We start from the raw sequence: 9,392 nt of genomic DNA, 5'->3' as shown, positions 1-9,392 counted from the left end.
ACAGAGTGTAGCCATTGCTGGCTAGGTCAGCATTTATTGTCCATCCCTAACTGCCCTTGAGAAGGTGGTGGTGAGCTGCCTTCTTGAACCACTGCAGTCCATATGGCATAGGTACACCCACAGTGCTGTTAGGGAAGGAGTCCAGGATTTTGACCCAGCAACAGTGAAGGAACAATGATATAGTTCCACGTCAGGATGGTGAGTGACTTGAACGGGAACTTGCAGGTGGTGGTGCCCTTGTATCTGCTGCCCTTGTCCTTCTCGGTGGTTGAGGTCGCGGGTTTGGAAGTTGCTGTCCAAGAAGCCTTGGTGAGTTGCTAGATCTTGTAGATGGTACACACTGCTGCCACTGTGCGTGGGTGGTGGAGGGAGTGGATGTTGAAGGTGGTGGTTGGAGTGTCATTCAAGCGGGTTGCTTTGTCCAGGATGATATTGAACTTCTTGAGTGTTGTTGGAACTGCATTCATCCAGGCAAGTGGAGAGTATTCCATCATACTGCTGGCTTGTGCCTTGTAGATGGTGGACTTGGGGAGTCAGGAGGTGAGTTGGAATTCCCAGCCTCTGGCCTGCTCTTGTAGCCACAGTATTTATATAGCTAGTCCAGTTCAGTTTCTGGTCAATTATAACCCCAAGGATGTTGATGGTGGGGGATTCAGTGATGGCAATGCCTTTGAACATCAAGGGGAGATGGTTGGATTCTCTCTTGTTGGAGATGGGAGATGGTCATAGCCTGGAACTTGTGTGGCACGAATGGTAGCTGCCACTTGTCAGCCCAAGCCTGAAAAGCACAACAGCAAATTGCATTTATATAGCTCCATTAATGTAGTAAAATATCCCAAAGTGTTTCACAGAAGCATTATCAAATAAAATTTGACATCCAGTCACATAAGGAGATGATAGGACAGATTACCAAAATCTTGATCAAAGAAATAGGTTTTCAGGAACCATTAAAAAAGGAAAGAGAAGTAGAGGGGCAGAGAAGTATAGGGAGTGAATTCCAGAGCTTTAGACTTCAGCAGCAGGAGGCCTGGCCACCAATGGTGGAGTGATTAAAATCAAAGATGCGCAAGAGACAACAATCAAAGGAATGCAGATATCTTGAAGAGTTATGGTACTGAAGGAGATTACTGGTGGAGTGAGGCCACAGAGAAATTTGAAAATAGGATGTGAATTTTAAAATCAAAGAATTGCTTAACCAAGAGCCAATGTCAATCAGCAAGCACTGAACTGATGGATATAGGTGGCAGAGCTTTGGATGAGCTTTAATTAATGTAGGGTGGAAGATGGGAGTAATGTGTTGGAATATTCAAATCTAGAGGTAACAAATGCACAGATAAGGGTTTTAGCAACATACGAGCTGACACGAAAGGAATGGTCAATGTTACAAATGTGGAAATACGCTTAGCGATGGTACAGATATGTGCTTGGAAGATCTTCTTGGGGACAAAATACAATACCAAGGTTATGAGCAATCTGGATTGGCCTCACACAGTTGTCAGGGGTGATGGAGTTGGTTACTAGAGGACTGAGTTTTGAGTAGGACCAAAGATAGTGGCTTCAGGTTGATTCTATGGTGCTCATTCTAGGAGATCCAGTACACCATTGGTACAGAAGGAGTGCTAATTTAGGACACCAGGCCTTGGGAAAAGAAAAATTCTGGCCTCTAGTTCCATGGTGATCTATTTTTATTGAGTCAAAGTGCTTGCACCCAGTTCCTGTATCAAACTTGCACAGGAACAACTCAACAGTTGGCAAGGTAAACTCTGCACTCAGTGTTACGCATTTGGCTTATTCCCAGTTAATATTGCTAGCTAATGCTGCCAAGTGATGGAGATGGTGGTGTAGTGGTACTGTCATTGATCACAAAGACTGGGACCTGGGTTCAAATCCCACCATGGCAGATAGTGAAATTTGAATTCAATCAATAAAAATTTGGATTAGAATTCAATCCAATGATGACCATGAAACCATTGTCCATTGTTGTAAAAACCCATCTGGTTCACTAATGTCCTTCAAGGAAGGAAATCTGCTGTCCTTACCTGGTCTGGCTTACATGTGACTCCAGATCCACAGCAATGTGGTTGACTCTTAACTGCCTTCTAGCAAGCCACTCAGTTGCATCAAATCACTAGAAAGTATATAAGGAATGAAACTGGACAAACCACCCAGCATTGACTTAAGCACTGGAAGTAATAACAGCAAACTCAGCCCTATCTACCCTGCAAAGTCCTCCTTACTAAAATCTAGCAGCTTGTGCCAAAATTGGGAGAGTGGTCTCACAGCTTGACATAGTCATACTCATGAATCATACCCTACAGGTAACGTCCCAGACACCACCCTCACCATCCTGGGTAGGTCCTGTTCTCCATGTTGAACACCACTTGGAGGTAGCACTTAAGGTGGCAAGGGCACAGAATTTACTGTGGGTGGAACTTCAACATCCATCATCAAGAGTGGCTCAGTAGCACCACTACTGAGAGAGTTCGCTGAGTCCTAAAGGACATTGCTGCTAGACTGAGTCAATGGCAGGTGGTGAGAGATCTGACAACAGGGAAAAGCATATTTGACTTGACTCATCTTCATCACTCGGTGCATGTGTCCATAGTAGTATTGGTAGGAGTAACTACTGCACAGTCCTTGTGGAGATGAAGTCCCATCTTTACATTGAGGATGCACTCCATTGTATTGTGTGGCACTACCACTGTGCTAGCAACTTAAGACTGGGCATCCATGAGGTTCTGTGCACAATCAGCAGCAGCAGAATTGTACTCAACCACAATCTGTAACCTCATGGCCCAGCATATCCCCCACTCCACCATTACCATCAAGCCAGGGGATCAACCCTGGTTCAATGAAGAGTGCAGGAGGGCATGGCAGGAGCTGCTCCAGGCATACCTAAAAATGAGGTATGAATCTGGCGAAGCTACAACTCATGACTACCTGCGTGCCAAACAGTGTAAGCAGCATGCTATAGGCAGAGCTAAGCGATCCCACAACCAACGGATCAGAACTAAGCTCTGCAGTCCTGCCACATCCAGTCCTGAGTGGTGGTGGGGACCAGGACAGTAGGTGCATCGGAACACCACCACCTGCAAGTTCCCCTCCAAGCTATATACCATCCGGACTTGGAAATATATTGCCGTTCCTTCAATGTCGCTAGGTCAAAATCCTGGAACCCCCTCCCTAACAGCACTGTGGGTGTACCTATACCACATGGACTGCAATGGCTCATGAAGGCAGCTCACCACCACCTTCTCAAGGGCAATCAGGGATGGGCAATAAATAAACAAATTTTAAAAATGTCCAATCACAAGCCCTTGGAATATGTAAGCATGGCAAAACTTTCAATTGTATATTGCATTTTGACTGTGGCCCCTGACTGTGTGCCCCAGTGATTTCTTTAAAATGAGTTGATGAGGCAAATCTGGCAAAATCATTTTTCTCTGTATCATGAAAGTGGCAAAATAAAGTTTTATACATTCATTTTTATATTACATAACATCAGGCTCCCTTTTGCAACAGATCATGGTAACCGGATTTACTCCATGCCTGCCACCAGCCCTAACTTCAGCAGCAGTGTTACAGTCTCAATAGAATTGAAGGCCGAAGTAGTGATTTTCGCAATCTGCCTCCTGCCGAGGCACCAGAAACAAATGTAAATGCTGATGACCACCATTTTCTCTAGCTCTGAATATGCTGAATTCTAAATGAACCTGTACAAGTCAATAATGCGAATGCCTACTTGTTGGCTTGTAAATCTTTCGAGTACAAACCCGTTTCCATCTGTTTCAGATGAAGTTACATAGTTTCCCATTGTGAGATTTGAACTCTTGATCTTGGGGTTACAAACCCAGTACCATAACTTGGCTATTTAGGCCAAGCTTTTTTTTTAACCTGACTGAGGTCAGGCATTCAAAAATTGCTTCAAAACTCTCAATCCATTCTCTCCACGGAAATCTTTAGTAAAAGGCGAAAGATTTATACGAATTGAAGAGAATTTGGAGCTTATATCAGGGAAATTCTGCAATGACTTGTATCTTTCAAACAACTATGCACAAGAGTAAATGTGCAGTATTTGTGTGTTGCTGCTGGTGTTGTGCAGTGTAAATGAGACAGATTACAAAGCGTGAGGAGCTCAAACATATTCAGGGGTATGATTGTGATTTTCTGAGGCAATCCTAGATTGCACAGCTCTTTAAGAAATATGTGAAGGGAAATGGTGTTTGAACAATTGCTCCCTGTAAACAAACTTCACCATAAATTAGTTTCTACTATGCAGCATTTCTTCCAAAGCAGACAAAATAGTTCAAGAAACAGATCCTGTTGCAGTTGTACAGACTATGTAGAAAAGGACAGTAGCAAAGATCCATTCATTACTTCTACTGGAGATGCTGAAATACAATTGGCCAATTCATAAATCAATCTGATAGAGATCAGCCCTATGTGAGAAGACACATTAGTCATGGCTTTGGAATGTATTTTATTTTAGTTAGTGATTATTGATGAACTAATTCCACTGGTGCATGTACATGTCAGTTCGATGGCTTTATGTAATAACAGAAAGCCAACCAAAAACACTCTTTTTGTCTCAAGGTGAGAAAGTTTTGGAATTGTGAATATGACATTTGAAAATAAACAATAACATTAGGAGGGAATAAACTATTTGAAATAATTCATATTAAGGCAAAATTGTGCACCAAGCAATACCTTACTTGGCATGTTGATAGGTAATCATTAAGGAATATATTAGCTAACACTTTTAGGAAAGTCTGAGATAAGATTCTTTTGATCCTGCTGCCTCTTTGAATATGTTTGTTAGCTGTCACTGTCAGCTAGTTTAGTTAGCAGTGTTTCTAAGTCAGAAGGTTATGATTCAATTTCCACTTCAGGACTGGAACCCAAAATCTCGAGTGACTTTGAGGGAGTGCTATATTTTTGCAGATGGCATCCTTCTTCTGAGATGTTAAACAGACATCATGCCTGTCTTATCTTGTTGACCATAATGTAGACATATCAGAAGAACTATACTTGTTGTATATCTAGGCACAAAAAAGATCATGAAGATGTCCTTGGAATCATTCCTCCCTTGACCAACACGATTACCAAAAAGCACATTAACTGGCCATTCATTTCATTTCTGTTTTTGGCACCCTGCTTGGTGCAAAATGGCTACTGTATTTGCCGGCTTAACAATAGTTACATTTACTTCAATTATATATGAAGCGCTTGAGACATCGCTGAGATTTGATAAGGTCCTAAATAAGTTCAAATCTTTCCTTTATTAAAACTTAATTAATTCTTGTGATGTTTTGATTACACTTCTGAATTGTCCCATTTTAATACGATGTTGCAAACATTGAGAAACATTGCAGTACTGGGCAAAACTACCACACCAGCAAGTTTAGCTGATCTGTGGCTCCTCAGAAAACCATGCTTTTGATTAAGAGCTGATTCAAATTCCATCCTTTTACTGCATTGGAAGTTGGGAAGCATTACTGTTTTAGACACAAGTAGAGACATACAGTAAAAGCCTGTTACTGGGATCATTTCTAAAGCGAGATGCTGTTTAAAAGGACTTTTTACTCAAGTATCACTTTATTTCTGAAAATATCTCTGGATCATGTGGGATTATTAATACACCGTTCTTGTAGGAAAGTATGGTTGAAATTTCTGCAACTGTTCCTTGGAATCTACTCCTGCAATTTTTGTGGAAGATCTGAGGAAATCGCAGAGAAATGGCATAAAATGCATTTCTCCTGGGCTTTTGTGGCACTTACACCAAATTTGGAACTGCTGATCAGTAGAACCACCATGAAAATTAATGGCACATGATTTAAAGTAGGTTTGTTGTCCCAAGTGTGACCCAAAGCAATGTAATCTGCATCACAGGTAGGGCAAGGAGCAGTTGCTGAATCCACCCCAACCGAAACAGAGATTAAACCCTGTATTGTTGGCACAAATCTGATCCACAACTGAGCCAACCAGCTCCCCAAGGAGTCCAAGTTGCTGTGGCAACATGCATTTTTACACGCATGTTGCAGTCCAGAGCTATGAATACTGATGTTAGAGGCTTCAATTTTCTCACATGGCTGACCAGGAATCTCTCCTGCCCTTAGCACCTGCCATTAGCCTATGTTGGAAGCATTTGCAGACTCAACCTGTTTGGTCACATTTTGAATGTACCTTCCTTGGCCATCAAGTCCTGGAGTGGGACTTGAACCCAGAGCTCTGGCTTAGAGTCAGGGATGCCACCCGCTGCACCACAAGGCCTCCTTTTGTGGAAATAACTATATAACAAATATCTGACAAGCTGGTAAGTTTTATATTCAAGTTATACATGTTGTTTAAATCTTGCCATTACGACAATGGCATCTAACATTTCTATAATGACTTTAGCATAGAACAACAGCCAAAGGTACTATAAAATGCTTTAACAAAATGTCAAACAGGAACATATTAGGATGGCTGACCAAAAGTCTAGTCAAAGGGATGGCTTTTAAGGAAGGTTTAAAAGAGAAAATAAGGAAATTGGAGAAGCAAGGGGGTTTGGAGGGGAATTCCAGAGCGTGGAGCCTAAAGTATTAAACACGATGATGAGAATGTTAAATTTGAACTGTTGGTGACCAAAAGGCAAAATAAGTCAGCAAGGACAAGGCAAATGGGTAAGCAGGACTTGACGTGGGATAGGATATGGGCAACAGAGTTTTGGGTAAGGTGCCATTTACATAAGGTGGAAGATGGGAGGCTGGTAGGAGAGATGGAGGTGATACATAAATATCTGAGATTTTATGAAGCAGGATGTAGATGGTTATCAGCTGCATTGTGGAGAATGAAATAGAAGGCACAGTAGGACGGCAACCAGGTTGAAAATAAGAGGGGGATGCTAATATCTGGGAGATGTTTCCTGGGTTTCATTAGGCAGCTGAGATAGTAGATTTTCTGGTATCATCCTATTAAAGTGGAGGAAGGAATTTTGAGATGCTAAATACATGTAATTGCTGTTAGAGGAGATGGCAACACATAGATTATCAAATCCAGTGTTAATGAAGCCCTTAACCACAAGACAGCATGATATAATGTGGGTGAATTGCTTCAGGCAGCTACTGCTCAGATTAATTATTTTCCTGTATAAATAGAATTTCTGCCAAAGTTACAGTGACGGAGCTAGAAACCGTGAGGAAATTCCTAACCATTAACTTCAGAGGCCACTGTCATCTCCCTCTGCACAGCATGTGAGACACTTTGCTGAGATTTTCCCCCTTGGCAACCCTGCATTCTCTCCCTCTGCCCTTACTATATTACCCAAGGAAAGGCATGACATTTGGTCTCGTTAAAATGCTGTATTATTTTCTCTCTTCTATTGCTGTGATGGATATGAATGAAGGGATGGCATCAGGTTAGAATGGTTGAGAATAGCTACCAGCTCCTGCCAAATCCTCTCTTTGAAGACATGGTGGTTGAGTTTTATCTTTCATCACATGAGTGTTGAGCATTGTTTGGAGGAAGACCTGAGAGTAAAATTGGGTAGCCAAGAATCACAGGTATGTTATGGAAATTGCCTGAATTTCCTTTCATTAATTTGTGAAAGGAAGATCAGGGCAATTTCTATGATCATCCTGGAACCCTTCCCACCAGATTTGCACTGCATGTAGATAGTGTTGTTGACCCAAGTGAAACCACCTCCCCCCCCGCCTCCCCCCCCCACACCAACCGCCCACCGCCGTCTACTCCACATATCTGACTGTTACCTCAGCCTTGCTAAATAATCTTCACTTACACTGCTACATCAGTCTGCTGATGGAATTTTCAGTCATTCTAGGTTATGTAAAGGTCAGTACCATGTTACACAAGAGCTGATCTCAACAAACACCAATGGATATTCAAATAACCTGACTCACAATTTATCCTGGTTTCAACCATGGTGGTGAAGTGTCATTTCCAGGATGCAGCACTGTAGTAAATCATCCCATAGATTTTCAGGGCCTTCCTTTGTTATTTGTTGTATATGGTTTTGCAGGTATTTTGATTTTACATCAATATAATACTGCAAAATATTATAGAATATGAGTCTACAGAACAATCCCCTGGGGTTTAGATTTTGAACTAATAAATCACAGCTTTGTGAGGAAAAAGATTGTAAGGGACAGAAGGGAACACCTGGAAATTATAGCCCAGTCATTCTGCAGTCAGCTACAGGCAAGTTTAGAATCCATAATCTAAAATAAAACTAGTGGCCCTTCAAAGTTGCATCCTCCAGGACAGTCAACATATATTTGTTGAAGACAAGTCATTCTAACAAATTTAGTAGTTTTTTTTAAGCAGTCACTAGTTGCACAGATGAAGCAAATGCAAGTATGGATATATAATTTCAGAAAGCATTCAACAATGTTATTCAGAGGAAGCTTGTTACAAAGCGTCAGATGCATAATATGTAACATCATGGATAGAAAGAGTGTGAGAAAAAATTCTAGGGCAATTTGGCACAGGGACTGATTAAGGTAACAAAAACAAAAACAGAATTACCTGGAAAAACTCAGCAGGTCTGGCAGCATCGGCGGAGAAGAAAAGAGTTGACGTTTCGAGTCCTCATGACCCTTCGACAGAACTTGAGTTCGAGTCCAAGAAAGAGTTGAAATATAAACTGGTTTAAGGTGTGTGTGTGGGGGGTGGAGAGAGAGAGAGAGAGAGAGGTGGAGTGGGGGTGTGGTTGTAGGGACAAACAAGCAGTGATAGAAGCAGATCATCAAAAGATGTCAACAACAATAATACAAAAGAACACATAGGTGTTAAAGTTAAAGTTGGTGATATTATCTAAACGAATGTGCTAATTAAGAATGGATGGTAGGGCACTCAAGGTATAGCTCTAGTGGGGGTGGGGAGAGCATAAAAGATGTAAAAAATAAATAAATAAATAAATATTTTTTTTCCCCCTTTTTCTCTTTTTATAATGGAAATAGGTGGGAAAAGGAAAATCTATATAATTTATTGGAAAAAAAAGAAAAGGAAGGGGGAAACAGAAAGGGGGTGGGGATGGGGGAGGGAGCTCACGACCTAAAGTGGTTGAATTCAATATTCAGTCCGGATGGCTGTAAAGTGCCTAGTCGGAAGATGAGGTGTTGTTCCTCCAGTTTGCGTTGGGCTTCACTGGAACAATGCAGCAAGCCAAGGACAGACATGTGGGCAAGAGAGCAGGGTGGAGTGTTAAAATGGCAAGCGACAGGGAGGTTTGGGTCATTCTTGCGGACAGACCGCAGGTGTTCTGCAAAGCGGTCGCCCAGTTTACGTTTGGTCTCTCCGTTGCATCTGTTCCGATGATGCTACCTTCAAAAACATGTCCTCCTTCTTCCTTAACCGAGGTTTTCCACCCACGGTCGTTGACAGGGCCCTCAACC

The 9,392-nt window shown here is 41.9% G+C and overlaps 1 non-coding gene across 1 annotated transcript; it reads right to left on the bottom strand.

Annotated features, from left to right (window-relative positions):
* Positions 1-3,891: 3,891 nt before the first annotated feature.
* Positions 3,892-4,007, bottom strand: LOC121277567. The gene has a single exon (XR_005942927.1). It is a non-coding gene; the product is annotated as a U5 spliceosomal RNA (small nuclear RNA).
* Between the last annotated feature and the right edge of the window lie 5,385 nt (positions 4,008-9,392).

This window comes from Carcharodon carcharias, chromosome 4 (assembly GCF_017639515.1).
Source record: "Carcharodon carcharias isolate sCarCar2 chromosome 4, sCarCar2.pri, whole genome shotgun sequence".
NCBI classification, from domain to species: Eukaryota; Metazoa; Chordata; class Chondrichthyes; order Lamniformes; family Lamnidae; genus Carcharodon; species Carcharodon carcharias.
Note: the sequence above shows the minus strand (reverse complement) of the source record. Positions and strands in the feature narration are given on the sequence as shown.